Below are 27,993 nucleotides of genomic sequence, written 5' to 3'. Positions count from 1 at the left end.
ATCATAAAGAAACTATATCATCTGACTGGATATTCACATACGCACACACAGGTTGCTGCTGCAGTGTAATCGTTCAGCTAATTTAACTGACAGCAGTATGTTTCCTCATTTTGCTCCCCCTATCAGCTGGTACTTAGCCCGGGGGGGCGATGATAAATATACAGTGCCGTCACAGAAACTATTCACACCCCTTGACTTTTTCCACATTTTGTTATGTTACAGCCTGCATTTAAAATTGATTAAAATTAAATTGTCGTCGTCACTGGCCTAATTATAAATGAATACAAATGAAAAGCTGAAATATCGTGTGTCAATAAGTATTCAAACCCTTTGTTATGGCAAGCCTAGAGTAAAGATGTGCTTAACAAGTCACATAATAAGTTGCATGGACTGTGTGCTGTAAAAATGCTTAACATGTACTCCACACACACAGATAAGTGTACAGTCAAGCAGTGAATTTCAAACACAGATTCCACCACAAAGACCAGGGAGGTTTTCCAATGCCTCACAAAGAAGGGCAGACATTGAATGTCCCTTTGAGCATAGTGAAATGATTCATTACACTTTGGATGGGGGTATCAATACACCCAGTCACTACAAAAGATACGGGGGTTCTTCCTAGGGCTGACATTCGCTGGACGATCACCGGCCGACAAAATAACTGCCGGTCTTACGGTAATTGACCGTTAATTAACATAAACGTTCCTCAGGCTTCCACACATAGCCTACAAGCCACTGATGCAGACCTTTGGTAAATATACATTAAAACGTTTAATAAAATCTATTTAATATAGCCTACACCAGGACAATAACTCCATGATTTATTTTAGACCGGTTTAAAGAAACATGATATGAAGAAAAAGTAGTCTATTTCAGAAGAACAGAATACCATGTCTTTATGTTAGGCCCTGATTTGGCTATGACATATGGATGTGAGCTATACTAGGTAATTTAGCAGGCAAGATTTGCTTAGAAATCTGTAGCAAAATTATTTTATAGTTTGAAGAATACAATTGAACATAGCTGAATAAAATAGAAAGGATATTTTCTCCAAGCGATTTCCAAGGAAGTGCACACATGAGCAGTTAACAAAGAAACAGGTCCACCTATATGCATAATTTAGAGTTATTTATGCAACTTTAGTTGTGATACAAACATTGGGCTATATCTTTTGATTATTAATACATTCTAAGGCTGCATTATGCGACTAATGATGATTTGAAAAAAGTTGCTTTGTTTCCTCTTGTGCAGGCTGCACACACACTTCATCAGTCTCTCATTCAGAATTTGACAAGCACTTGATAATATTCTCACCAGGCCTCGAATTTCCCAACAGCATCCCCCTTGTGTGGCCGTAATGCCCCCTAAAAAAAAGTGGCCGTTGTGCCCTTGGGCTGAATATAATCATTTTAATTCCCTTCTCCCAGCTGCCGTGCTCGGAAGCACCTCTCACTCACATGGCTCTCTCAGATAATTATTATTAGCCAATGCCCGTCACAGGCATCTCAGCTAAATAGGCTTCAAGTGACCGCAAAAGCGGTCTGCACCGTTATGTGAAGGAAGTAGTGCACAGCGTTGTATGAGATCTTCAGTTTCTTGGCAATTTCTCGCATGGAATAGCCTTCTTTTCTCAGAACAAGAATAGACTGACGAGTTTCAGAAGGAAGTACTTTGTTTCTGGCCATTTTGAGCCTGTAAACAAATGCTGATGCTCCAGATATTCAACTAGTCTAAAGAAGGCCAGTTTTATTGCTTCTTAAATCAGAACAACAGTTGTCAGCTGTGCTAACATAATTGCAAAAGGGAATTCTAATGATCAATTAGCCTTTTAAAATGATAAACTTGGATTAGCTAACACAACATGCACCTGGAACACATGAGTGATGGTTGCTGAATGGACCATTATCATGCACCTGTATCAAAACAGGGGCATAGGGAAAAAAATACATGTCATCTATACAGTTAAATAGCGAATGGAGGACGCTTTTCCCGTGGTCCATTTGCATGCCAGCCAGGTAAGCTATACGCCTGTTGTAAACTGAAGCAATGTGCTTAATATTAGGAAAGTTGTTAAATATAGTAGGCCTAGCCTATAGAACACTGATGGTAGCCTCCTCTTTTTAATAGAGGCCATCAAAACTCTGTTCTCACTCAATTGCATAGTATAGCCTATAGAAATGTTGAGCAACATGAGTTCATGGGCTCTCGAAGTGTTTGATATCCGAAAACATTTGCATTGATGAGAGGGACAATAGAGTGCTGAGTACCAGGCTATTAGCATGTTTGGTAGGCTACTAATGACCATCAGCTGCATCAGAGCTTGGAGGAGCCTAATTACCGTGACTAAATGGCCACCTGGAATTTGACTGCCGGTGTGGCAGTAATACGGTCACAATAACAGCCCTAGTCCTTGCTAACCTTGTTCCCGGAGAGGAAGAAAACTGCGCAGGGATTTCATCATGATGCCATCAGAAAACTGAGGATGGATCAACAACATTGCAGTTACTCCACAATAATAATCTAACTGACAGAGTGAAAAGGAAGCCTGTACAGAATACAAATATTCCAAAACATGCATCCTGTTTGCAACAAGGCACTGAAGTAATACTGCAAAGAAATGTGGCAAACTACTAACTTTTGTCCTGAATACAAAGTGTTATGTTAGGGGCAAATCCAACACAACACCGACTCAATATTTTCAAGCATAGTAGTGGCTGCATCATGTTATGGGTATGCTGTAATTGTTAAATATTTCAGGATTAAAAAAAAATGGAATGGTGCTAAGCACAGGCATAATAACAGCGGAAAACCTTGCTCATTCTGCTTTCCATCAGACAATGGGAGATGAATTCACCTTTCAGCAGGACAATAACCTAAAACACAATCCAAATCTACACTGGAGTTGCTTACCAAGAAGACAGTGAATGTTCCTGAGTGGCGAGTTACCTTCGAGTTAAATTTACTTGACAATCTATGGCAAGACCTGAAAACGGCTGTCTAGCAATGATCAAAAACAAACTTGACAGAGCTTGAAGAATTTTGAGAAGAATAATGGGCAAATGTTGCACAATCCAGATGTGGAAAGCTCTTAGATACTTACCCAGAAAGACTCACAGCTGTAATCGCTGCCAAAGGTGCTTCTACAAAGTACTGACACAGTGGTGTGAATACTTATGTAAATTAGATTTCTGTATTTCTTTGTCAAAAAATGTGCAAACATTTCAAACCGGTTTTCACTTTGTCATTATGGGGTATAGTGTGTAGATGGGTGAGAAACAAATATGTAATCCATTTTGAATTCAGGCTGTAACAACAAAACGTTGAATAAGTCACAGGGTATGAATACTCTCAGTTCCAGGGTCAGTGCCAATACCATATTTACAAAGTGCAGGGATACTGGAGTGGTAGGTTTAGATGTGTATAGGGGTAAAGTGACTAGGCATCATCCTGATATATGATAAACAGAGTAGCAGCAGCATATATAATAATTGTATGTGTGTGCGCGTAGAATCAGTATGCATTGTGTGTGCGTTGAATGTGTGAGCAAATTAAGTGTGCATGTGTGTTGGCGTGTCAGTGTGAGTGAGTGTGTGAGTGAGTGAGTAGAGTGTACATAGAGTGAGTGTGAATTGACAGTGCAACAATAAAATAGAAGGGCCATTGCAGCGCCATGCGATCGAGGGCGGTGCAGTTGCCATACCAAGCAGTGGTTAGGTTGGCAGGAGAAAATGCATAAAAACTAAACTCATATTTATGTCAAATGGAGAGGAAAGAAAGGCTTAAAATAATCTTTAAATAATTAAGACCCCGGAGTGTCCGCTATAAAAAATAAAATAGTCTTGGGCTAAATGGCTTAGAATAGATCATCCTCAATTGAGAGAGAAAAATATATTTTTCTGACTGGACATTTTGCGCTGCTTTGGTGAAAATCTCAACTCTGCATTGTTCACCTGCATTCTGTAAATTTGTTTACAACACATTTATTGATAATATGTTATGCAGGCTATACCAAAGGAACAGGCCACTTGGCATGGCCCTGCTGCAGGTTACCCGGTCAGCTCTTTACTGCCCGGTAACAGTCAAGTTGAAATAGACTATAAGTAGTCTGTCACATCATGATGTCGTCACCATCGACGATGGCTGTCAATCATCTTCGATATCAGATACTATCGTAATAAATCGCCCAACCCTACTCCACCCCCTCCTTCTGTCCATTCTCACCCTCCCTCGCCATGTCGTCATCAGAGAGAAACAAACGAGGACGCACACAACTAGGCTACTTCATTCTCAGCCAAGGAAGGGAAGGGTGAATAGAAAATTGAGGAGAGAGAGGGGGAGAGGACGTAAAGTTAGAGAGAGCGACGAGCTGAGAGATGGGGAGGAGGAAGAGAGCAGGAACGTGTTCGCTGAACCACAAGGACTCGCCTTAATATGACAGTCACAAAGAATCAGGCTTCACCGCGGCCCTGTCGCTATAAAAAGCCTCCCCAGACTCCTAATCTACCACTACTTTATTCAGGGTCTTCTCTTCTCCGCTCAAACTCTCACTCTAATGTTTAACTCACTCTCTTTTTATGTGTCCCTCTACCTAGGCTAATCCATCTCCATTTTATTCAGTCTCTTCTCCCGCTCAAACGCTCTCTCCTCTCTTTCACCGATCCGTCCCTATCGGTTTCTCTCTCTCTCCACTCAGGCTTATGATCCGTCAATCCCTGTTCTCATTCCCATGCCGACATCTGTCTCCAGTAAACTTATGATCCAGGCCATTTCTCAGTCTGACATCGTTTAATGATGTTAGCTACTGGTACGAGGAAAAGGATGTTTTGTGAGGATCGTAATCCTTTCCACAGAGTTTCTATTCATCATTCTATCATAACGTTGAGCGCTACATCTCACAAGACAGAGAGTGAATGACACTTGTGCACGCTCAGCACAATCCTCTGTGATTCACTTTTGGCATAAGAGAGTAGTACACACACATACCATGTACAAAACTCATTCACAGCGAACAAAAAATAAAAATAAATGTCAGCTGAGAACCAGATGACCTCACAAATGTATCACGTCTTATGTTTTGGGGAAATACAGGCGATTCCAAGGGTCCTGTTCTGATCCCGCTGCTACGACACAAAGTCTTTCCTTATTCGGCGCGGCGGCAGCGATACGCTATCAGTCCCAATCCCAGATAGGCTCCGGCTGCAGCACCCTGAGAAAGGGCCCTTTATTCAGCTGAACGGCCGTCAGGAGAGAGTGGGAGTTCTGTCATGTCTCTAGGTGTCCACAACACCGAGCCAAGGCCGACAGACACAGTAGAACTGGGCCAAAACTACTACGCAAAAGCTGGAGGGAGGACAGACAGACTACCACACAACTATACGGGACGTGTTTGGCAAACACATCTTGTTATGTCGTGCACCGATACGTCTCTAATACGAACTAAAGGTGCAATGCTATTTGATGTCTTCGCTAGCCTTCACAGTTCCAAAAATGAAAGAGATGAGACGCCACAGCCCAAAATAGGAGGTGCAAGAAAAGTCCTCCAGGCAGACCCATTGCAGCCCAAGGCACAGAGGATGGCACATATAGGTGAAAGGGATGAGTTTTATCCCGAAACAAATGGGAAGAGCTAAATAGAGATAAGTAGGGGAGGCAGAAAATGGCAAGTGCCATAGGAAACAGGAGCCACAGGAACATGAAGGGCTTTGAGGCCCCCAGGCAGACACAGCGCTGGCCCCAACTACAGAAGACGTAAAGCAGGAATTGAATGCCTTTTAATTACTCCCAGAGCAATTAGTTAGGCCTCTGAAGATGCTTCCCCCGCCACCTCCCTCTCGGAGTGCTTGTGCACCGCGCAGCCCTGGCCCACACAACGCAAACACACACTGGAGCTGGTAATTACACATCTCACTCGTCATAATCACAGAGAGAGCAACGAGAGAGCTACAGCTACCAGAGAAATGACTGTACACAACACGACACGTGCTCCAGATGGAGAGAGCTGTTGTTACTGTATCGTGACAATGCCAAGATCAAGAAAAAGTCACGTGTGGAACAGACGTGTCGCAGGACAATAATGCAATACGTGTCGCAGGACAATAATGCATTTGAGATAGAGGTAGCCTACGCATAGAATTGTGATATAATTAAGCAATAAGGCCCGAGGGGGGAGTGGCATTACATCGCTAACCAGTTTTAATTGCAATAAGACACCTCGGGGGTTTGTGGTATATTGCCAATATACCATGGCTAAGGGCTGTGTCCAGGCACTCCACGTTGCGTCGTGGATATGAACAGTCCTTAGCCGTGGTATATTGGCCATATAACACACCCACTCGGGCCTTATTGCTTAATTATATTACACGTGGAATACACATTTGGACAGAGGAGAGAAACCCATACACAACAGCAGGCGCTTTCAGATACTTTGATCAAAGACAAAAAGGCCTACACACACACACAATCCATGACCTTACTACTATTAGGCCTACTCAAATGTAGGCTAAGCTGTACAAAGACGAGTGTGACAACTTGAGAGGGTGACAGGCAGTGGTGAGTGACCCGAGGAGGGATTCTACAGTAATATAACATGAATAGTCTAATATTAGCTGTGATGATGGTAAGATGGCATAGTCGGTTGTGTCGGGAGCAGATGGTGATACATACTGTATGACTGGCAGACAGCCGGCAGCGCCGAGGAGTCACATCACGGCACAACACACCCTGACAGGACGACAACCCTGCTCCCTGGGACTACAGCTCAGACATACAGGGCTTGGGTCCGTATTCATAAAACGTCTCAGAGTAGGAGTGCTGACCTATGATCAGTTTTAGGTTTTATTTAATAAATTATGTAGACAAGGGGGACCTGATCCTAGATCAGCATTCCTACTCTGAGACGCTTTATGAATACCAGCCCTGGTATATATAGACTACAAAAGAGACTGGGCTGCGTGGTCTTCATACACAACCCCCAGGGCCGGGATGGAATATACATGGAGACGAGAATTAAGTGTTGAAATAAATGTAGCCAAACAGTTTGCCAAAATGTTAGCGTCCTTTATCCTTATTAGGAGACAGAATTGTTGTAACGAGTGAAAACTGTGACCTGATAATGAATGAATAGCTGATTAGTGAGTGGTGGGGATGACTAGGACCTTACTGTCGAGTCAGTGTGAATGGGTAACGATGAGAAAATTCAGCTCGATTATCCTCTGGTTGTTGAAGGGTTCCTGTGGCGAGTCGGTCTCAAGCTATTCCAGGATGACCCGTCTCTCCGTCTACCTGATCTCACCCCACTGGCTTTCCCTGCAACCTGACCACAGCTATGACTGGAGGGCTGTAACGTTCGAGCTGAAGTGGAGGATTGGAAAACCTTGCACACACCCACTGCAGCCCTTGTTAATCCCCCGTGTCTTGGCGTGTCCTCCATGTCTGCTGTGCTTCCCTACTGAACCTGGCAGTGACAGGTCTTGTCAGGCTCAGGGTCTCTCTGTGCTGCCTCTCCTGGCCCTGCTGTGATGGTCTCCATTGATTTCCTGTGACATTGTTTTGCACTCGATCCCTGATAACCTCTACTGTCACTGCTGTGGTATACTCTGTCATACAGAAAGAACAGAACACTAGCCTGGAGGAGAAGCATGGGCAGCGAGCAATACACATACAGCCACGCATGCGTGCCGACAGACACGTGCACCGCAAAAACACATTTGCATTGCGCGCACACGCATATGAGAAGGGTGCATGGGTGGGGAATGAGGGGCGAACTGCATTCTTCTCCTTCTCCACTTGATTGCCCGTGATCTGAAGTAGGGTGAAGGGCAGTGGAAGTTTGGGGAGTTGTTGCGATGCGAGGTGGAGATACGGTGAAGGTCTCTACCGTGACATAGGCTTACAGAAATCCTAACATTTATAACATTAGGAGGTAGTAAGGTTTATACATCAGCACAAGGCAATGCGACATCTGAACTTCTCCCCTCTCCGAGTGGATGAGATGAACCCTCACCTACACACCATTGATTCAGCTTTCATGAGGCTTACCGTTACAGCTCATTTCTAGAGCGTGACCAGAGGCCGTCACGCTGAGCAGCGGTACTTTCAACCCCAATCAGAATCAGCTATGCAAATACAGTATTCATCATAACTTCACTAAGACATTTGCGGCGACTTCAATTTACTACCACTTGAATCTACTGCCGTGGTGCAATCTAGCGCTGGGCCTTTCCCCTGGGGTAGGCAGCCACTTTAGAGAACAGGGGGAACGCTCCAACTTGGAAAGAGTTAATGCTAATAGCAGTCAACTGCATTACTACCTCAAAGTCTGTGGTGTAGCCTAGTAGGACTACAGTGGATTCAAACAGTACTGGACTTTGATTCAGACCGCATTAGGAACATTGGCCGGTAGTGGAGGGTGGAAATCGATAGTTACATATTATTTTTGACAATATATTAATATCGCGCTGGTTGGCTGTACCAAAACTCCAGTATTTTACCTTAATAGCTTGTTCTCCATCTTCGTTTTAAATAGGGAGCCAATTTGTTTTCAGCACTTTTATTTCCATGACTGATCAACACTCGTTTTCTCATGGATCTCTCTCGTCCCTCTGCAGCAGACATATGGTGAGCAATATGTTTGGAACACGAAATTGCAATAAAATCACAGTATTGATTTGCAATACATATAGAATCGTGAGAATCGCAATACATATCGCATCGACACTGAAGTATCGTGATAATATCGTACCGTGAGGTCCCTAGCAATTCTATATGGATAAATGTAGATCAATGTCATAGGAGTAAGAGGCAGAGGCAAGATCAGAAAAAAATACCCTCTTTTTCCCACCCTGAAATTGTAGAAACAACCGGTTACATTCTGAAATTGTTGCCGCTTGACTGCACTGAGCCACCAACATCCAGGGAAGAAGCAATCCCTCAAGGAATGATCTACTTTTTCAGTCACAATATGCTTTTACCTCATATGACTTCCATGATATTAATAAAACGAAGCCTGGTTTGTTCTAAAGTAAGTCTAACACGCTAGCGTAATCCTAAGAGCTCCTAGCTAGCTACGGTTCAGCTAAACGTCAGCATTCAGCTAACAGCCAGCACGTTGATGTGAGGAGGATACAGAAATTATTTGGTTTAGCTAGCTAACTAGCTAATGTTACCTAGCTGTGAAGCCTATATTATAATATGAATGATACTGTATGATAAAGTGACTGTTCTTTTATTAATATGGGAGGGGTAAACGTTCATTATTGACATGCTAACAGTCAGCATTCAGCTAACAGCCAGCACGTTGATGTGAGGAGGATACAGAAATTATTTGGTTTAGCTAGCTAACTAGCTAATGTTACCTAGCTGTGAAGCCTTACTTGATCATGAAGATTGTTGTTTGCTAGAGAGCTAGCTAACGAGTTAGCTGTGTATTTTCAGCTAATTTAATGCGTGCGTATGAGAAAATAAACAATTTTCCAGCACGTGCTTGTCAATTGTTGCATTATTCAAGTGTGTAAGATGTTTTAGACAAAAAGTTGCTTGGACTGTTAAATAGCTTGGGGCTTACTGGCTAGTGGCTACCGTGATATTTACGGTCAAATTTAATCTGCCGACCAAGAATGAGAGTTGAAAAGTAGAAAGCGCTTTCGCTCCTCCGCTCCTCAGACTCTCCATCGCTCGTAGTGGGAACTACAGCCAGACAGCAAACACACCCCTTAACAGCCTGGGGGGGGGGGGGGGGGGGGTGAACATTGATAACACACTGTTACATAACAGTTACATAACAGAGGATCAGGTGATGCCCCAAGGCTAAGGCTGGTCGCACAGAAGACTTTCAGTGCTCCTAATGGGTACATGTGCGAACATACACACTTACACCCACATGCAATCTCTCAATAAGAGTAGAACCACGTACAAATGCTGTCAACTTTTAGGCTTACAACAAACAGATGCATAGAGTCAGGCACAAACCCGTGTCGGCTATGCAAACGAAACCCCAAACCCTACTGGTGGGAGGTGGTGCGTTTCACTGAGTATTGAACCAGTCTTTCAAGATGTCCTCTGACGGCAATGCAACTCTGTAGATGGGGACAAGCACGCAACACACTTTCCATGACATTCCTTCACTTTTACAGCCAACCACTTATTGCCCTGCCGCTGTAAAATAACGCACTGGTAGTTAATTAAACGCATACGTGCGTGCACACGTTGTTGTTACTCATTTAGCATACCTCGTCCGGACCTTCAGCTGTGCAAGTGAATCGGGCGTGGTCCGTGCGTGTGTGTTGACTCACAGGTGAGCAGAGGGGGTGAACGAGGCGGGGAAAGTCTCTCGCTCACAGCTCTGCTGCCTGGAACACAAGAGGAACAAATGGTAGAAATTAGAACCACTGTTCTCTGTATTAGGTAAATCGGTGAGATAACTACCCCCCCCCCCCCCTTTTCTCTTTTTTAAAGTTAAACGGGTGACATGTTGAGTGAAACATCAGAGAACCCTAACAAAGGCTCCAGGTAGCCAGAGGAAAACTACACTTCCACAATTGAGAAGAACTAAGCCAAAAGAGAGAAACAAAGCAAAAAGTTAATTTTGCCACTTTACTTTAGCAGATTCAGGTTTAATTGTTAACCAGTAATAACATTCCAAGTAGGCTGACTGAGCTCTGATAGGGATGGAAGATATGTGAGGAGGCGTTTTGAGTGTGTACAGTCTGGCAGAGGGGTGTGTGTGTGTGTGTGTGTGTTTGTGTGTGTGTAGCTGCTGTAAGTTCCAGGCTCATCAGCCCAGCAGTGAGTCTATTGTATGTGAGGAGGAATGTGGATGCCAGGTACTCTTGTCTGTCTTACAAACACACACACGTCCTACATCCAAACACTCAGTGGCACACGCCATAGTCTCCTAAATAGACAAACTCACTAGTTCTCTCTACACCATTCATTAATTAGAACCCAAAAGAGCTGACATTTAAGATCTTCTGATCCTCCACAGGTAAAACTCCGCTATAAAAGCCTCTGTTCATTTACCTCTTCATGTAGCTACGACACTATAACACGTCAGACTATATACTGAAGTCAAACAAAACTTTTAGTTAACAGATTAATCCTATCAGGCAACATCCTCTGGCATTTCTCTCCCTCTTTCTGCCTTTCCCCGTCTCTCTTCCTTCCGCCCTCTTAAGGCCTCGACATGCTTCAGTTCGAAGTCGGCTAGGCGAACCGGACGAGCGCGCTCACATACTCCCTTCAAAGACCTTCGCTTGGAAAACCTGAAAAAAGCTGCAATAATACCAGTATTTTCCAATGAAAGAATGTGCATGAAAACGAGTCGTCTCTCATTGAATGACAACAAAGACTTAATTGAAGAATCTCTACTGTTGACCAATCACCGACGAAGGGTCGTCGACTTCGGCTTGCCTCAATTGTTTTGCGTGTGCGCCCGAACAGCCCGAAAAACCCTTTACCGAAGTCCAAAATTAACAAAAGTGACACAAAATGGCACCATAATATAAGCACAAACTGTTCCGAACGGTTTCAGCTGGGACGTTTACGGATGTATTTCTTCCTTCCCTCCATTTTTCCCTCTTTTCTTCCCATGTCGCTGCGTTGTCTGTATTTCCCTCACTTGCCCCCTTATCTTGTCCTTGATGACTATCCCTCTGTACCCTTGACCCTGCCAATGCCCTGCCCCTCTGTACTTCCTGATTTACTCTCCCGTGTGCACCGGAATGTTCTCCTGAACAATAGGACAGCAGCAGCAACAGGGTGAGCCAGGTGACTATTGCACTCAGTGGTAGTGCCAGTGCATGTGAGGTCGATGTGTGTGTGTGTGTGGTGTGTGGTGTGTCGGTGGAGGTTGTGGGACTGGGGGGCAAGCCGAGGGTAGGCTACAGTGTAGTGGGATGAGGAACAGGGTTGATGTAGGCTCAGTAAAAAAGGGTGTTGGGTTGCTCAGAACCAGAGTGAGCGATGTGAAAGGGTATTCATGAGGGTTGGGTGATCAAATATGGGTGAGGGCTGGGGGAGGACGGGGTGAGGGTGAGTTTAACAGTTGGGCAATGTCAACTTTTGTACTCATAAAAGACTGTGGTATACATATTGGCTAATCAAAAACATACAATAAATAAAACCCTCAAATAACCACCATTCGGCTGTACCATGTAATCACATTCTACAACTGGACAAAAGATCATGTTGTTGAAATGGGCAGAGGCTACTTGGAGGCAAATCTTTTCTCATATCCTTCCAGGTGGATGCAGCAGTGTAGCGCACACTTGGAGCAAAGAGGAATGGGCGGCGTGTGCGTACACGTTGCAAATCAGACCCTATTTTAGATCTGAGTTTTTCATGTTGTGCCTGCCATCGGTTGAAACAACATGCTCTTGAATACAGGGTGGGTGTTGTGGTTTGGCTAATAAACTGTACTAAAAAAAAAAAAAAAAAAATTTTTTTAAAAGGGATTGAATTGAATTTACCCTCCATTAAGTCCAAGTAGCCCGAAGAGAGGCTAGCTAAGCTAACGTAGCCAGCTAGCAAGTCTATTGAGTCTACATGATGCTGCGCTTCCCCCCCCCCCAACTCCATTCAGAATTAACAATAGTCTACCTGTTAGTTGCTCGTCTTTCTCACTTCGCTAACATTTAATTCCATCATTTTAATTCCATATTGCGTTGCATTAGTGAGCTCTCACTTCACTTGCTACACATGGAGCATCTGACTGTAGTGGCGCTCTGATTGGCTGACAAAAACATGTGAAGGCTACCGGTCTTCCGACAGAGAAAAAGAGAGACAATATTTTCTGAATGGACATTTGCACTGCTTTGGTGGAATTCGCCGCACGGCCAAGTACGGCCGGGACGATACCAGTATTGCGAAAAACAATAATAATTAAAACAAAGCAGACCTAACTCTTTGATCCTTAAAAACCCGCTGTATGAAAAATATTGTTTGCTATAGCTTGGGAAATACATAAATGTGACTCTGGATGACAACATCATGATGTTTATAGAAAATAGGAATAGGCTAATTACTCTGAATGTCGCGTTGTGTGCTGCCCTGCTGTGCTCTGTACGACTCTGTTCATTGCAGCGCGGCTCGTCAAGTTAAAACAAGCTAAACCATTGTCTGTCACATCACGACGTCGTCACCATCAGCGCTGGCTGTCACTCATCGTCGTCAGTACCATAATGTCGCCCAACCCTAGTGAGATTGATTGCACAGATGGGTGATGGGGTCAGACACCGCTAAATGCCCTGAGGGGGAGCCCCATTACTGTCTGACAATACAGTGCCAATCAATACCGGTCAATTCAAGTTCGCTTACCCCTTGACGCAGAGCATAAAAACATGCTTAGTAAAAGTGTGTGTGGGGAGAGATGGTGTGTGTGTGTGCCTTGAGTGTGTCTCTCGACTAAACTACTGGAGAGTACAGTATCCAGAGCCAAGAGCCAGTCCTGAATATAGCTCAGAGTCAGCATGGATGTACAGCTTAGACCTCCCCTACATCCAAAATAAAATTAGAGTGAAAACTTTCCAGCCATGGCTAACATTTCAGCCCATAGAGTAGTCACTGGTAAGCCTATAACGGTTGAAATGTATAAATGCAACACCTAGGCCTACCTACCCATCTAGCTAGGCCATGCGGCTTACAGGTATGTAGGATAATAGCCTAGCCTACATTGCAATATAAATCAAAACAAATAAACTAAGACCCTCCATAAAGCCTCCTATGCATGCATGTTTAAATAGGAGAGCAGCTGTATATTTAGTACTGGAGCCATTCTCTGGTTGCAGTGCCTGCCAGACAATGACCATCAAACAGCTTAGAGAAAAGAAAGACAAGCCCAGTGCAGAGGGAGAGAGATTGTGTGCGCGCACACGTGTGTGTGTGTGTGTGTGTGTGTGTGTGTGTGTGTGTGTGTGTGTGTGTGTGTGTGTCACTGGATCAATCAGGAAATCGAGTGCATGCTCTTGACTTATGAGTACGATGACTGGGCTTCTTGGTACCCGTGATCTTGTGAAGTGAGCTGTAGCTACGCGTGCTAGAGTGTGTATGTACGAGTGTGACCGAGCGTGTGTACACCTGTCTGTGTGTACTGTGTAATATGAACATGCGTGTGTGCCTTGCTGTATACGGCTGTACAGTAGGTCTCAGTGAACAGGAATATGGTAATTTACGTCCCAGCGTGTTAAGAGCTAGAGATCATCATCTCCTATGGCAGAGCAGGGTAATTAAACATCTCTCGCAGTACGCTGAACGCAGTGTGACTGGGCCGGCCTGAATTAGAGACCAGACGCATTTCAAAGAGGACATGCAAATCGTACTTTACATATCATTAGTGGTTGTTCCAGCGCTGCTCTGCTCCGTGGTGAGCCACAGAGAGGAGCATGAGCTAGTTGGCTTCCTTCCTCCCGCATGTCATAGGCATTGTGTTGTGATTTAAATGGATTACTCCAAACTCTGACTGCATTAATATTTCAGAGTGTGAGTGCTACTTAAAAAGTCGTCCCATATTTTTCTTCTTAAACCAGTTTGAAGAGGAGCCGTTCTAGTCAGCTAATGGGTTTGTCAATGCAACTGTAAGAGGCTGACTACACCGCAAAATAAATTTTGAAATCTATATTATTCAATTACTGCACCACACTGCTCGTGCACGCCAACGAGTGTCTGCATTGCCACGGGCTAAAATAGAAGTCAGTAATATTTGTGACGCAGATCGTGCTGCAAGTCCTGCCTCTCCCATCTCCTCATTGCTTTATAGAAGCAGGTACCCACGTGCCATCTCCTCATTGGTTATACCCACGTGGGTGACTGAAAGACGAGCGAGGTCGGTCGAGGAAATGCACCTAATTTATGAAAGTTGCCAATCGCAATATAAAGTCAAGAGAAGAAAAAGCCTGGAAGGAAGAGGGATGACTAGAAACGATTCGGTTGACCGTTTTGTGTGTGGATTAATCGGTGGAGTAGAGGACCTTGTGCATTTCAGGTAAAATAACATCTCCGTGTTTATATCCCAGGACAAATTAGCTAGCAACAGCAAGCTTGCTAAATAAGACAAATTAGCGAGTAAGTGCAAGCTAGCTAGCTAAACTGCCATAAATGTTTAATGCTTTCGACCTGTCCCCAAATTAATATAATTAGGACAGAGTTTGTTTTGATATTTTAACCTGCGTGTGGTGATCGCGGTTAGTGTTTGGGGACAAAATACAGTTATGCACGATGGCGCAAGCGCGCAGCCGGTTTGGGTTCCGTGTAAGGGCGTTGTCACACGGTTCTGACCTATTGTTCGAATCGTTGTCCAATTCTTTTTTTAATACTGTATTTTGGTTTCACATTCCCAAATGAACTAAAATGCCTAAAACAAAACCATGTGTAATTTGTTTATTGGAAAAAATTGCTCACATTAAATCAATCTTTGATTATCAAGAAGCATAACGCGTATGTCCCCAACTTCATATTACTTCCGCTTTGATCTTCCAACAACAAGCGGGAGAAAACGGTACAGTAGCAGCTACGATGTGAATAGGCTATATTCAGTAGACTGTCCCCATCTCCCCTAATCAATAATAATAACTTCAGATTCTGCATGAAAAGTGCTATATAAAATGAATGTATTATTATTCTGCATCGGATGCGCTCAATTACACTGCTCCTCACAGAATGTTTAATAGATATCAGATTATGGTAATGCTCGCAGTCAAACACCAATACTACTGCGTTCTCACCAGCGGCGAACTAAACCACAGCACGAACGGAATCGGACTGAGTTAACCCTTTTTGACAGTACCACGGTGCGTTGTTCAGTGCGCTGCTCCCGAGCACGGATAGTGTTGACACGAACTAAGGGGGAAAACGTGCCAGAGTTGGTGTGAAAACCCATTTTGTGTGAAAGGCCCATGAAACATATACGTTTTGGTGTAATCACACCCTGGCTGACTTGGCCTGTACAATGTGTGCTGTTCTTTAACCTGTTAGAACGGTTATACTTTTTCAGCTGTTTGATGTCACTGCCATTGTGTTATACGAATTCACTTCTGCTAGAGATGGGCACGATTATTCTAATATCTGAACGGACGTTAGTATTCAATTACTTGAGAGAATGCCAAGAGTGTGCAAAGCTGTCATCAAGGCAAAGGGTGTCTACTTTGAAGAATCGAAAATAAATTTTGATTTGTTAAGCAATTTTGGGGGTTACTACATGTTTCTATATGTGTTATTTCATAGTTTTGGTGTCTTCACTATTATTCTACAACGTAAAAAAACAAAGAAAAACCCTTCAATGAATAGGTGTGTTCAAACTTCTGACTGGTACTGTATATAACAGGACTAACTTAACAATGAAAAGGCTTTGTTACACAGCCTACAAGAATAACCCTAACATTCAACATTTTAATAAAACCAGTTGACAGTTTTTATTAGTGCGCCCCATAAAAAGGAGCACTGGTAGCCTACACATACGGTATACCGAAACTTCTGTACTTTTTCCCCGATAAAAGTATATCGAGCTGTGTTGTTTCTGTTACATTCGGTACTTCTGTCAAATGTGTCTCACCGCATCCCCTTCATAGCGCAAAGAGCAAGTGCCTTATTGCTGGGCTGCATCATTAGCTCCCCACTCATGCTGCACAAAGGTTAACACACGTGACTAATGCAACACGGTATGAAGAAATGTTGAAACTGTTCGCCAAACTACGTCCATACAGGCTAGAACACTTTTACAATGTAAGACGATACCGGTAGCTTCCAGCTATAATTGTAGGCTAAATTTCCTTGCTTTGTTTGTGATAATTTGCAAACCATAAAGCAAAATATTGTCACCAAAAACGTAATTAATTAACTTCTCCCTCGCCAAAAAAAACCTCATCCACTTATTTGTCTCCCTTGCCTCCCATCTGGTTTCCACTAGATTTCAAAGTCAGATTCCACTGGCACATACAGTGCACACTATTATAAAAGAGATGGCTTCTATGCAAATGTTGTTGATCAGTACAATAATATAACATGTTCTCCTAGCTCCCTCCCCAAAATGCATCGAAAAGTCAATGGCACTGGTGGTCAGTTATAAAGTGTTTGGTTCAAAGCACCTGCATAACCCTCTATAGAACCAGCGATAAGGAACACTGCCCTGGATCAAAACTTAATCAGCAAGAGAGAGACGGTGCTAGGCGTGTGGTGCATATAAAACCGTCTCTTTCTCCAATAGCACCTCCATCGAGCAGAGCAGCCGTTGCTATTAACCCCGAAAGTGTGCTGGGAACCCCTGCAGAGAACGGTGGGCAGCCCCATTCATACTCAAACACGGGGAGGTGAGATTGCCACGCTTTCATCCTTTCCTTCCCCCTATTCCCTCTCTCTCTCTCTCTCTCTCTCTCTCTATTTGAGTGGAAATAGGAGGGTTGATCGGATCTGCATGAGAGAACCCCTACCTCTGCTGGATGTCTCTCCAGTGTGTGACGGGCTATGCTGCGCTGTCTCTCTGCCTGCAGTAGGGAGAGGGATACTGCTGTGAGAAGTACCAGACTAATCAATTGAATACAAGGAGTAGATGGAAGCCCTTTCCCACTGATGGAAATGGACGGGGGGGTAATTATCTGATCCTAGATCTGTGGTAAGGGGCCCCGTCACCATATACCTTGTGCACCTCAGGGTTGGTGAGGTTGGGGAATGCTGTGTATGTTCTGTATGGATACAACACTCCGTTCACTGCTGGATTGCTGTGCCGCTGGTTGCCATGGGAACCAGGTTGCCATGGGAACCACAGACAAAAAGAGTTATGATGTAGGCGTGAGGCGGTGAGCATTCAGAACACACAACCTGAGCGATAAATAAAAGATGTCCCATCGTCCACCGCGCAATATGTCAATCAATCACAAAGGTGTCCTTGTCACTACAGGCAGGGGAAGAGGGACCTAACATGCATGCACACAGACACACACACACACACACACACACACACACACACTGCAGAGGAAATGCGGTTAGCCTCCCACTTGCACTCTCGCACCAGTATCACCTTTGTTATTAGAAGACGCAAAAATGAAAATAGCCAAAGAGAAAGAAGAACGCAGAAAGTTTGGAACCTGGTAAGACTAGTCAGAGAAGAGCCAGTAAAGGAAACAGAAATGAATGGACAATGAGAAAGCACGGGAACACAGAGGAGGAATTTGGTGAGTGGGATACAGTTGAAGACGAGGAGAGAGCAGAGCCTGGCAGACCAGGAACTCGGTGATGAATCAGATCAGTAGAGAGGAGAGATTGCCTCAAATTGAGGCTTCAGAGTGATGCATCACAGAGCTGCTGCTCCTACAGAGGCCCAGCAGTCCTTGACCCCGCCTCCTCTCTGATCTCTCTCTCCCCCCTTTTTCCATGCATCACCTCTCACCCTCTTCTATCTCCTCTGATCCTTGAATCCCTCCTCTCTTTCCTCCCAGCTGGCCTCCTCTATCTCTGTGTGAGAAGGATTCTTTAACAACCACATGCCGTGCTACTTTAAAACACAAGCCGCGCTGCTTTAAAACACACAATGCAACGTGTTTTAAATGGCTCTACATTCTTCAAAAGGCGATGGTAATCGTACTCTTAAATACGCATTCATCAGTTTTCAGCATCTGTTACTTGTGTCGGTTTCCCTAATATAATCTATTTTATATATTTCCCTTTATTGTTTTCCCCTAACCTAATTGGAGTAAACTAATGGACAACAACTCTTAGGCTTCTACTTCCAGCTTATACATACTGTATACATTTTACAGACACACTATATTTTACAATAGTTATATTTTGTTTGTTTTTAGTCCCATCCTTCAGCTACCCTCAAAACTCTTATCTATATCTGAAGACCATCCTGTTTTGATTTATATTTGCCATATATTTAGCAACTGTGCTGTTTCACAAACGTTCTGAACCTTTCTATTCCCATAGTTTTTACAGATTTCAAATTATAGATAAACATTTTTGCTAAGAGTTTTATTATATAATTGACTGACTTTTCAAATCACCCAGCAGTGCAACCAAAAACAAGCTACAAATAGACAGTACCAAAACGATATATATAACATATTGGTTGCAATACATTTGGATAATAATTTAAATTGAAAATAAATAATCTAAGTTTTGAATCCGGCGTTGTTTTTTCTATCAGTGCCATGGAATCGGTACATCGAAAATCTCTTTCCAACTATTTTGCAATCAATTTTTTATATTTAACATTTATTTAACTAGGCAAGTCAGTTAAGAACAAGTTCTTATTTACAATGACAGCCTACCCCGGCCAAACCCGGACGATGCTGGGCCAATTGTGCGCCGCCCTACGGGACTCCCAATCACAGCCCGATGTGATACAGCCTGGATTCGAACCAGGGACTGCAGTGATGCCTCTAGCACTGAGATGCAGTGCCTTCGACCGCTGTGCCACTCGGGAGCCCTATATGGCACAGCTGTCAATTTTTTGGTCCTGAAATTAAACTGGTATACTTTCTTATTTATCACAATGTTGGTCTTTAATGCAGGGCGAGGTGCCTTATTTTCTCCCCCTTCCACTTACATCTTCCATTTTTGCGGTAATGCTGCAATTAGTAATTTTGGGTAGAGCAGACATTTCCATATATTTTAGTTACCTGCATGTGTGACTGACAACTCCACCAGTCCCATTTATGATATAATTTACAAAGATAGCTTTGTAAAAAATAAAACAATCTCCAGAGATATATATATTTTTTTTATCAATTATTATATTGGAGTTTAACCATAGTACTTGTTCTGTCTTTTCTGGTGGATTAAACTGAAATTGCAACCAACTTTCTATGGCTTGAGTTAAAAATAGTGATATTTTGGAGATTATTTCATTTTCAAATAACTGAAAAAAGCCATGGCTCGCTCTCGTTCCTCTGGAGCAGACATATGGTGAGCAATATGTTTGGAACATCGAATCGCATTTAAAAATCACAGTATCGTAATCATAATACATAGAATCGTATCTGCACCTAAGTATCGTGATATCGTATCGTGATGTCCCTGGCAATTCCCAGCCCTAATTCCAACACATATCCTAGACACGGTTTTAAAGACAACAGGGCTATGCTAGTACACTGAGCAGGAGATAATAATCCCAGTGTCTCACACGGTTTCCAGATTAACACGTACCCGTTATCCCCCGCCACACAGGCGTAACGAGTGGCGTCAGATAGGTAGGTGTCAACACACAGGGCTTATTACCATCTACCTGCTGCTTGAGGAGCCAGCAGACAGACCGACTGACACACATTCTAATAGTGGGGGTTACACTTGACCTGAACCCTTCCCCCGCCATAAGGACTACATATCTAACAGATAACATTAACAGTCATGAGTCATGATGACAAACCATTGTTTAGGCTAGGTCAAGGAAGCATAACGATGGGGTAGGTAGACATAACAGAAGCCAACTAGCTTACTTAAGTAGTGCATAGCTGCACTACTAGGCCTAAAAAAAAAGCATGGCAGAAATACGGGGATTTATTTTTGTCTTTCCGGCAGGTGCCATCTTTTCCCTCTGGCCTAGTTTTGGAAAACAATCTTTACGTCCAGTCAACAAAGCACAGATCCAACTCATAGGCTAAATGCGACACAGTGACAAACAGTAGCCCACTCTCTCTCAGCATGAGTAGGAGCCGTGGCTGCTGAGACGCCTTGAAAAGGGGCCATTTCTGCTGTCACACCGCACTCTGACTGAGTAGTGAGTACGGCCATCACGTTTCCATTAGGGACGTGGAAGGAAGTGGAGATCGGGGGGTCTTTTAGAGGCTCTTCCTGTAACCGGATCACCCTAGTGACAAGCAAATGAGGCTAAATGATGAGGCTTTAGGAAGAAAGGGTATCCCGCAGGGAGAGGAGGACAGACCCCAACAAAGACATACAATGGCATAGAATAGTCACCGAGTCAGTTGTTCCCCATGACATGGCCCCTTCTAACATGATGTCTATCTAGTCAGTGGTATCCGCGTTGTTTCTCAAGGGACACAGAGGAAAAAAGGGCAAAGGGCAGTTTATAAAAACCTGTAGTTTCATTTCAACCACCTAAATGATTGAAACATGCCGTTTGTTCAGCCCCAGAGCCAGACTGTAGGAGCAAGGCCACGCTATCCACCCAGCAGCACGGACCAGATCAGTGGGGTCAATTATGGATGCATTTGAATCTGTAAATTATTTAGTTGTTTTTTTTAAACAACACATCATCCAACACATTTAAAACAGATTCAAACCCCACCACAAACACTGCTTTCGGGGAAACACAGATGGGATTTTGGAATAAATATTTTGGGCCAGTGAGAAAGAGGAATATTGTGGCTGACTATTGCTATATGGGTGGTGAGATGGGCACATGATCCATACCATAGACGTCAATGCATTTATTTATTTATTTTTTTTACCTTTATTTAACTAGGCAAGTCAGTTAAGAACAAATTCTTATTTTCAATGACGGCCTAGGAACAGTGGGTTAACTGCCTGTTCAGGGGCAGAACGACAGATTTGTACCTTGTCAGCTCGGGGATTTGAACTTGCAACCTTCCGGTTACTAGTCCAACGCTCTAACCACTAGGCTACCCTGCCGCCCCATTAATACGTCAACGGTCCACACACGCAGTCAGACCGGTCAACTCTGATGACTGACATCTTTGATGTTTTACTCCTCAATCAGTGATTGATTTTCTATCACAGACACAAATCAACAGTTGGAAAGGAGCTGTTGAACATTCAGAAAAGGCCACTAAATTAAAAAACAAAAATGCAGTGACAAGATTTTTGGTTTTGTTGCCAGTTAGCGTTTTTTGTTTTAAAACTGACTGACACAGAGCCCCCCCCAAATGGCTCATACTCAAGCGCCAACAAAAAGCCACACTATTAACAAGGGGCAGAGTGTGTGTGTGTGTTGGGAGGGGGGGGGGGGGGGTTACAGTACAGCCAGACAAAGAAGGCTAGTGACACAGTTTCAGACAGTCTCTTCCTCTCTAGCCTCTTTTCTCTCTCACTCTACTCAATGGCTCCATTGAGAGTGGAGGCCGTTGGGGTCCTGTGAGGACTGAGTGTCCTCCCTGTCCTGGATCGCTTTCCCAAGTCAGTCAGTCTGCCGGTCGGGCTGTCCTCTGGGGGGTCTGGGCTCTCCACAGAGGAGCCGGGTCCTTTCAAAGCTACGCTGCATCTGGCAGTCATGCGGCCTAGATAAGCCCAGCAGCCAGTAGGGGCCCGGGAGATAATGCTCAGAGATAGTGATAACAATGCCAGACTGTTCTTCTGATGCTTGTGAAATTATGTATTATTTTGAGGATTCCTCTGTGAACCCCTCTACTGTACTTCTCTGTGTGGTACTGAAGAGCAGTGCATCCCTGGACTTACGTGGGAAGTGTCGGCCTACTGAGGCTGGAATGCCGATCAGACTGGGCTTGAGGTTGTGGGCAAGGCATCATGGGGCACCAACCGCTCAAATCAAAGCACACTTCCTATCAACACAGTGAAATAGAAGACGAAGGAGCAGTGGTGTACCTTTCAACTAACTTTTCACTGCCAGAGAGAAAAAAAATGCACACACCACCTGGAGTTGCATTGAAATAAGAAGAGACAGAGTTACTGGCCTGGACGATAAAAATCACGAGAATAAAATTCTCAGTCAGCTGGCCTGGAGGAGCAGCTCTCCAAGCAGGTTGCGTGCATCTGGGTGGGATCCCCTCGTCTCTTTCTCTGCTTCGAACAGAACCAGCCTAAAATCTGACACCATCCACTAACTAGTCGGACGGAATTACGCACCCCTTTGTTGTTTTCTCATTATCTTTCCTTCATGAGCTTGGATCTGAAAGAGCTGTGGAAGTAGAGGCCTACTTGTACTTGCAATTCCACCAGTTCATTCACCAATGTGTCATGAACCTAGACAAGGCCTTTAAACGACCCTCCCGCTGCGACCTCATCGTCGGTGGGTTAACGGTTTTACTGTGGCAGTGGTGTGAGCAGCGCGCCGTCTGGACTGCAAAACGGTCCGCTTGGTGGAATACATTAATATGCACATTGAGAGACTGTGGCGTAAAGCTACGAACCAGGGGAGAGTTGGTCAGTGTGCATCGTGCTCCTGTAGCTGCCCGTCACCCCCTCCGAGTGATTCTAACCTGGTTCTCTTTGCGCCACCACAGGGAGTCTGGAGAGAGAGAGCGAGAGAAGTGCAGCGTAGAGCTGGAGGTAATTAACACATCCACACCACTCCCTCCCAACTACTACTACTTTCTTGTGTTCCCTCTTCATTTCCATCAGCTACCACACAAACTGGCCCCAAGACTGAACCCCCCAAAATCCTTTGCTCTACCCTTCCCCCTTCTTTCCCTTGAACCCTCGTATGTCTCTCTCCCTCTCCTGTGGTCGGTTCAGTATGTAGCTTATGGGATCAGCTGGTATTCAGCCTCAGGTCTCGGCTTGCCAGAACTGGGGGGAGCGAGCGAGAGAGAGAGCGAGGCACAAGAAAGGGGGCTAAGCCACAGACAGGGTGGAGAGAGAGAGATGAAGGGAGAGGACAGGCATGGGATAATAGTGGGAAGGGGAACTCGCGAAATATGATCCTCTACGTTTTCACAGTCAATCTTAAAACAGAACATATTGAATTGATTCGAAGGCTTTTGGCATCCCGCTCACTCCCAAGCTACCTACTCAAGCCAGTATGCAAACGCTGTCACTAGACAAACTAATTGGCCTGTTAACACCTCCACCCTGACCCAACAGAGGTGGAGACAATTGCAGTGCTCTGTGGGAGCTGGCAGCAGGCCACCACATCATGACCAAGCACAGAAGGTACTCACAGATAGGGATGAGAACATGAAAACACTGAGGTAAGCCTCTGCATTATTTATGCAGCAGTCAGACAGCTGATGGACTGTGTGTGTGTGTGTGTGTGTGTGTGTGTGTGTGTGTGTGTGTGTGTGTGTGTGTGTGTGTGTGTGTGTGTGTGTGTGTGTGTGTGTGTGTCTCTGCCCGCGCTCATGCGCCTGCCCCTCTGCGTGCGCTTGCCTGCGTCCGTCCGCATGCGTGCCCCTGCCTGCGTCCGTCCGCGTGCGCCTGCCTCTCTCTCTGCGCCTGCCTGTGTGTGTCCTCCACCCCTACCACTGTGGGATCACCCCCATGTAAACATGTTCAAACAGACCAAGCTCGTCTCCAAACAAAGCCGCCGGTTTGCTCTAACTGATGACAAAAACAGGAAATACAACTCTAAAAACACCAGTGGACACACAAGAGCCTAAATGATTCCGGGAGTAAATAAGGCTATCAAATTCAACCACACAAGGTTCAAATCTCCATGGTGGCGGTGGGAGAACGCGTTCATTTCTGGCGGTGACACAAACAGGCACAAAACTGTAAAACATCACAAGTTTTCCACTGACTTATAGGTGGTGTTGGAGGGCCAGTAGGAGGCACTCTTTCCTCTGGTCTAAAAAAATATCCCAATGCCCCAGGGCAGTGATTGGGGACACTGCCCTGTGTAGGGTGCCGTCTTTCGGATGGGACGTTAAACAGGTGTCCTGACTCTCTGAGGTCATTAAAGATCCCATCGCACTTATCGTAAGAGTAGGGGTGTTAACCCCGGTGTCCTGGCTAAATTCCCAATCTGGCCCTCAAACCATCATGGCCACCTAATCATCCCTAGTTTACAATTGGCTCATTCATCCCCCTCCTCTTCCCTGTAACTATTCCCCAGGTCGTTGCTGTAAATGAGAACGTGTTCTCAGTCAACTTACCTGGTAAAATAACGGTAAAATAAAAATAAAAAAAGGTGTGAGAAGCATTTGTCGTCTCAGTCCTGCCCTTGTGATAGCCTCGGAGGGCAAGACGATCATTACGCCCAGGCAGCGCGCACACAGACACAGGGAGAGGTTCCCTTCAAAGCATCTGTGACAGGTGTAGTTTACGAGACTCACGTCTTTTTATGTATTGTGGAAACAGACACACTTTTACCCCCACACTATTCATTACCCTCTCTGTATCCCCCCCCACACTCTCCCTCTCACTCTTCTTCCCTCCCCTGCTTTCTCTACACCTCCTTGACACTTCTGTACAGACTCTTTACCTCTCTCGGGCAGCCAGATGGACAGAGTAAGAGAGAAAAACAAACATACTGCCCAGGGCTCAATGGGTGGCCGTTGCCCAAGCGGTTTTGCAGTTGGTGTGGCATTTAAATAGCAGCAGCTCACGACGCAAACATTTTAACCACACACACACACTCATGGTACACAGGAAAACCTGTGACAGCTGTAAATGAATGCAATCAAAGCTACCCGCACTCACCACTTAGTGATGTGGTTAGCATCAAGTGTTTTAGAAATGCAGACCTGGAAAACATTAGGAACAGGTGTCACATCTCAGGCGGAGAGTGGCAATAGTGGAGAACTCCCTCTCACACGGTCTTGAAGCGGCCCTTTCCAGAGGCAGGGTGACAGTACACTAGAGAGAAAAGCCTCGGGTTGGGAAGGAATGAAAGAAAATCCATATCTCCCTCCCCCTTTTCTCTCAAAGACATTTGCCAGTTTTTGTTTGTTCTCATGCCAGAAGCCAGGCACTCACAAAATCAAATATTGACTGCGGGCAGCCTGGGCCCTGCCTCTGTGCTTCTAGACCACATCACCGTGGACTCCAACTCAAAAGGCTGGATCCAGCGTCCAAAGCCACAGTGCAACCACTCCAGCCTGTTACTCTGTGTATAACAAAAATCCCTGCTATGGAAAGCCCCAAAACGTTTTAGCTAAAAAACTGTGAGTTCCATGTTTCTTTAAGACAAACAGCCCTGGGTGTTCAGCAGCAAGGTGACCATTCCAAAAGAGCCTGATACCTATTCAGTCCTTGCAGAGCTAGGTTTAGGGCGGTTGGGGTAGATCTGAAATTGGGCATCAGTTCCAGGTATGGTGAAGCTGCCATGGCGTAGAGAAGCCAGATGGCAATAGGGTCTGTCTGGACAGTCCATCCCTGAGGAGCCCAGCACCAGGCCATCTGTCTGGCCAACAGAGCCATGGTGTGCCATGCCAAACTGGAGCAACAGACAAGGCAATGACAGGGAACCCAGGTCCTAATATGACTATAAATCCTCTCCAACGAAAGTTTACACCCTGGCCCATAAATACTAACTTCTATAGCCCTTTGGCTTCAATTGCTTGCTACATGCTAGAAATTGGTGTAAGAAGTAAATCTGAGGAGACATTGCTATAGATTCTGACGAACGTTCATGCCTGCCCAACCCTATCGGTCTGTAGAATGCTATGCTGTCCACAACTCTCCCCAGCCCCACTTTCAAAAGCAGAGTGTTGGCATGACTAAGCAAGCAGCCACAACTTCGCCAAGTCTCTCACAAAAGCAGGGCAACCCCTTTCTGCCAGTAAATCTCTCCCTCGTTCCCAGTCTTTCTTTCTCCTCCCCATTCTCTCTCGCTCTCTCTCTCTCCTGTCAGATTATCCCTCCTTGGGCTTGTTATGTGCTCCTCATTAGCATCGGTGGGAGTGGAGGAGAGAGAGAGCTGAGATAGATGAGGAAAGAAAGAGAGCGATATGAAGCACGTCCTGGGCCGACAAGGCTGCTCAGGAAACAGACCCGACCCGGATTCCGGCGTGACTCTGCAGAGAAGCCTTGCCAGGCCTCGCTCAGACGCAACACACAGTGACAGACCCCTGCTACTGAATCACCCTCCAAGCCTCTGCTCCTTCCATCAGATGTCCACAATGTCAGATTGTGCCATCAATGCTGGGTTGGGTAGGCCAACTTCTTTGGCAATAATCATAGGCAGTCCTAACATGTGTGTGCGGTTCAGTTTGTGTACAGCACTACCACGCGTTACCCTGGCAACTGTACAAAAGGAGTGGTCTAAATACAACAACAAAAAGAATGTAAACAACGTGGTGGAGTGAGAATGGATTTATTAACCGTGAGCCCGGCGAAGAAAACCAGTGTCGAGATGAGGCTGGGGCTCCATGCTGTATACTGGCTCCCAGGGCCGATGTGACCCCACGGGTTCCGCTCTAAGGGGGCTAAATAAACCCGTCTGCCTGCATGTGTGTGTAGAGGAACCAACGGGAAGGATCACTTCAAAACCACATCAGGGCTCGTCACTAGTGTGTTCACAACCAGGAAACAACCAGACAACCTGTGCACATAACATATTATGAACACACACACACACACACAAACCATGCACACAAGCGAACTAAAAAAAGGGAAGTTAGACGAGCGCATCGGTAATCAAAAAACGTTGGCTTGGGGAAGAGGATTAAAAGCACTAAGCTAGGCGTTTTGGCAGGAGCCCCTGAGGGTGTTCTAAGTGGGTTAAAGCACATCCCTAGCCTCATAATCTCTTCTCCTACTCAGTGTCTGCCAGGATTTACCTAGAATAGGAGTCCACTACAGGGGGTCCGGATTCGATTAATTATGTGTAAAGACACCTAGATAGACACTGGCACAGACACACAGAGAAACATGGGCACACACCGCCATTCCCCAGATGGCTTACGGGTTTTACTAGGGCCTGCTCTTCCTCTCTCACACCTAGCCTAATGTGTGGGAGCTGGGGAAGGCTGGCCCAGTGGAGACCTTCACCCTCCCCAGTCTGCCTGTTCTCAGTCCCAGGGACCAGAGTAAATGGTGACTGTGTACTGTCCTTCTAACCACACTGTGTTATCAATGGGTACACACTATTTGCCAGCACAGCTCCCTCAAGTTGAAACACACACACATATACAGACACCCCAACTTAGTCTTTGAAGACAAATGTGTGAGAGACTAATCACAACACACACAGAGACCTCTCTCCTGGTAACATGAGGATATACTGTAACTGTAGTGCTGCTGTACAGCTGCCTTGGTTACATGTAAACAAAATAATAACAATACAAACCTGGCCACAGAGCAGCAGACTGGGCTTGCCTGCCAAATCAAGGCAAACTGAGTACAGTAGGACTATTGAGACTGGACTGAATCACTGGAGTAGAGAGGCACTGTACAAACGGAAATGATAGC

General features: G+C 45.0%; 1 protein-coding gene across 3 annotated transcripts in view; it reads right to left on the bottom strand.

Annotated features, from left to right (window-relative positions):
• Nucleotides 1-27,993, bottom strand: part of LOC129821829 (signal-induced proliferation-associated 1-like protein 3) — an 85,723-nt gene that overhangs the window by 38,338 nt on the left and 19,392 nt on the right. For 2 of the 3 annotated variants that reach the window (XM_055879510.1, XM_055879512.1), the window contains exon 2: nucleotides 10,227-10,346. The exons of the other annotated variant lie outside the window; for it this stretch is intronic. The gene's annotated coding sequence lies outside the window, so the exon portion shown is untranslated. The remainder of the gene's footprint in view (nucleotides 1-10,226; nucleotides 10,347-27,993) is intronic. 3 annotated transcript variants of the gene reach the window in all.

Source organism: Salvelinus fontinalis, chromosome 24 (assembly GCF_029448725.1).
Source record: "Salvelinus fontinalis isolate EN_2023a chromosome 24, ASM2944872v1, whole genome shotgun sequence".
NCBI lineage: Eukaryota > Metazoa > Chordata > Actinopteri > Salmoniformes > Salmonidae > Salvelinus > Salvelinus fontinalis.
The sequence above is the reverse complement of the archived record's forward strand: the minus strand, read 5'-3'. Positions and strand labels throughout refer to the sequence as shown.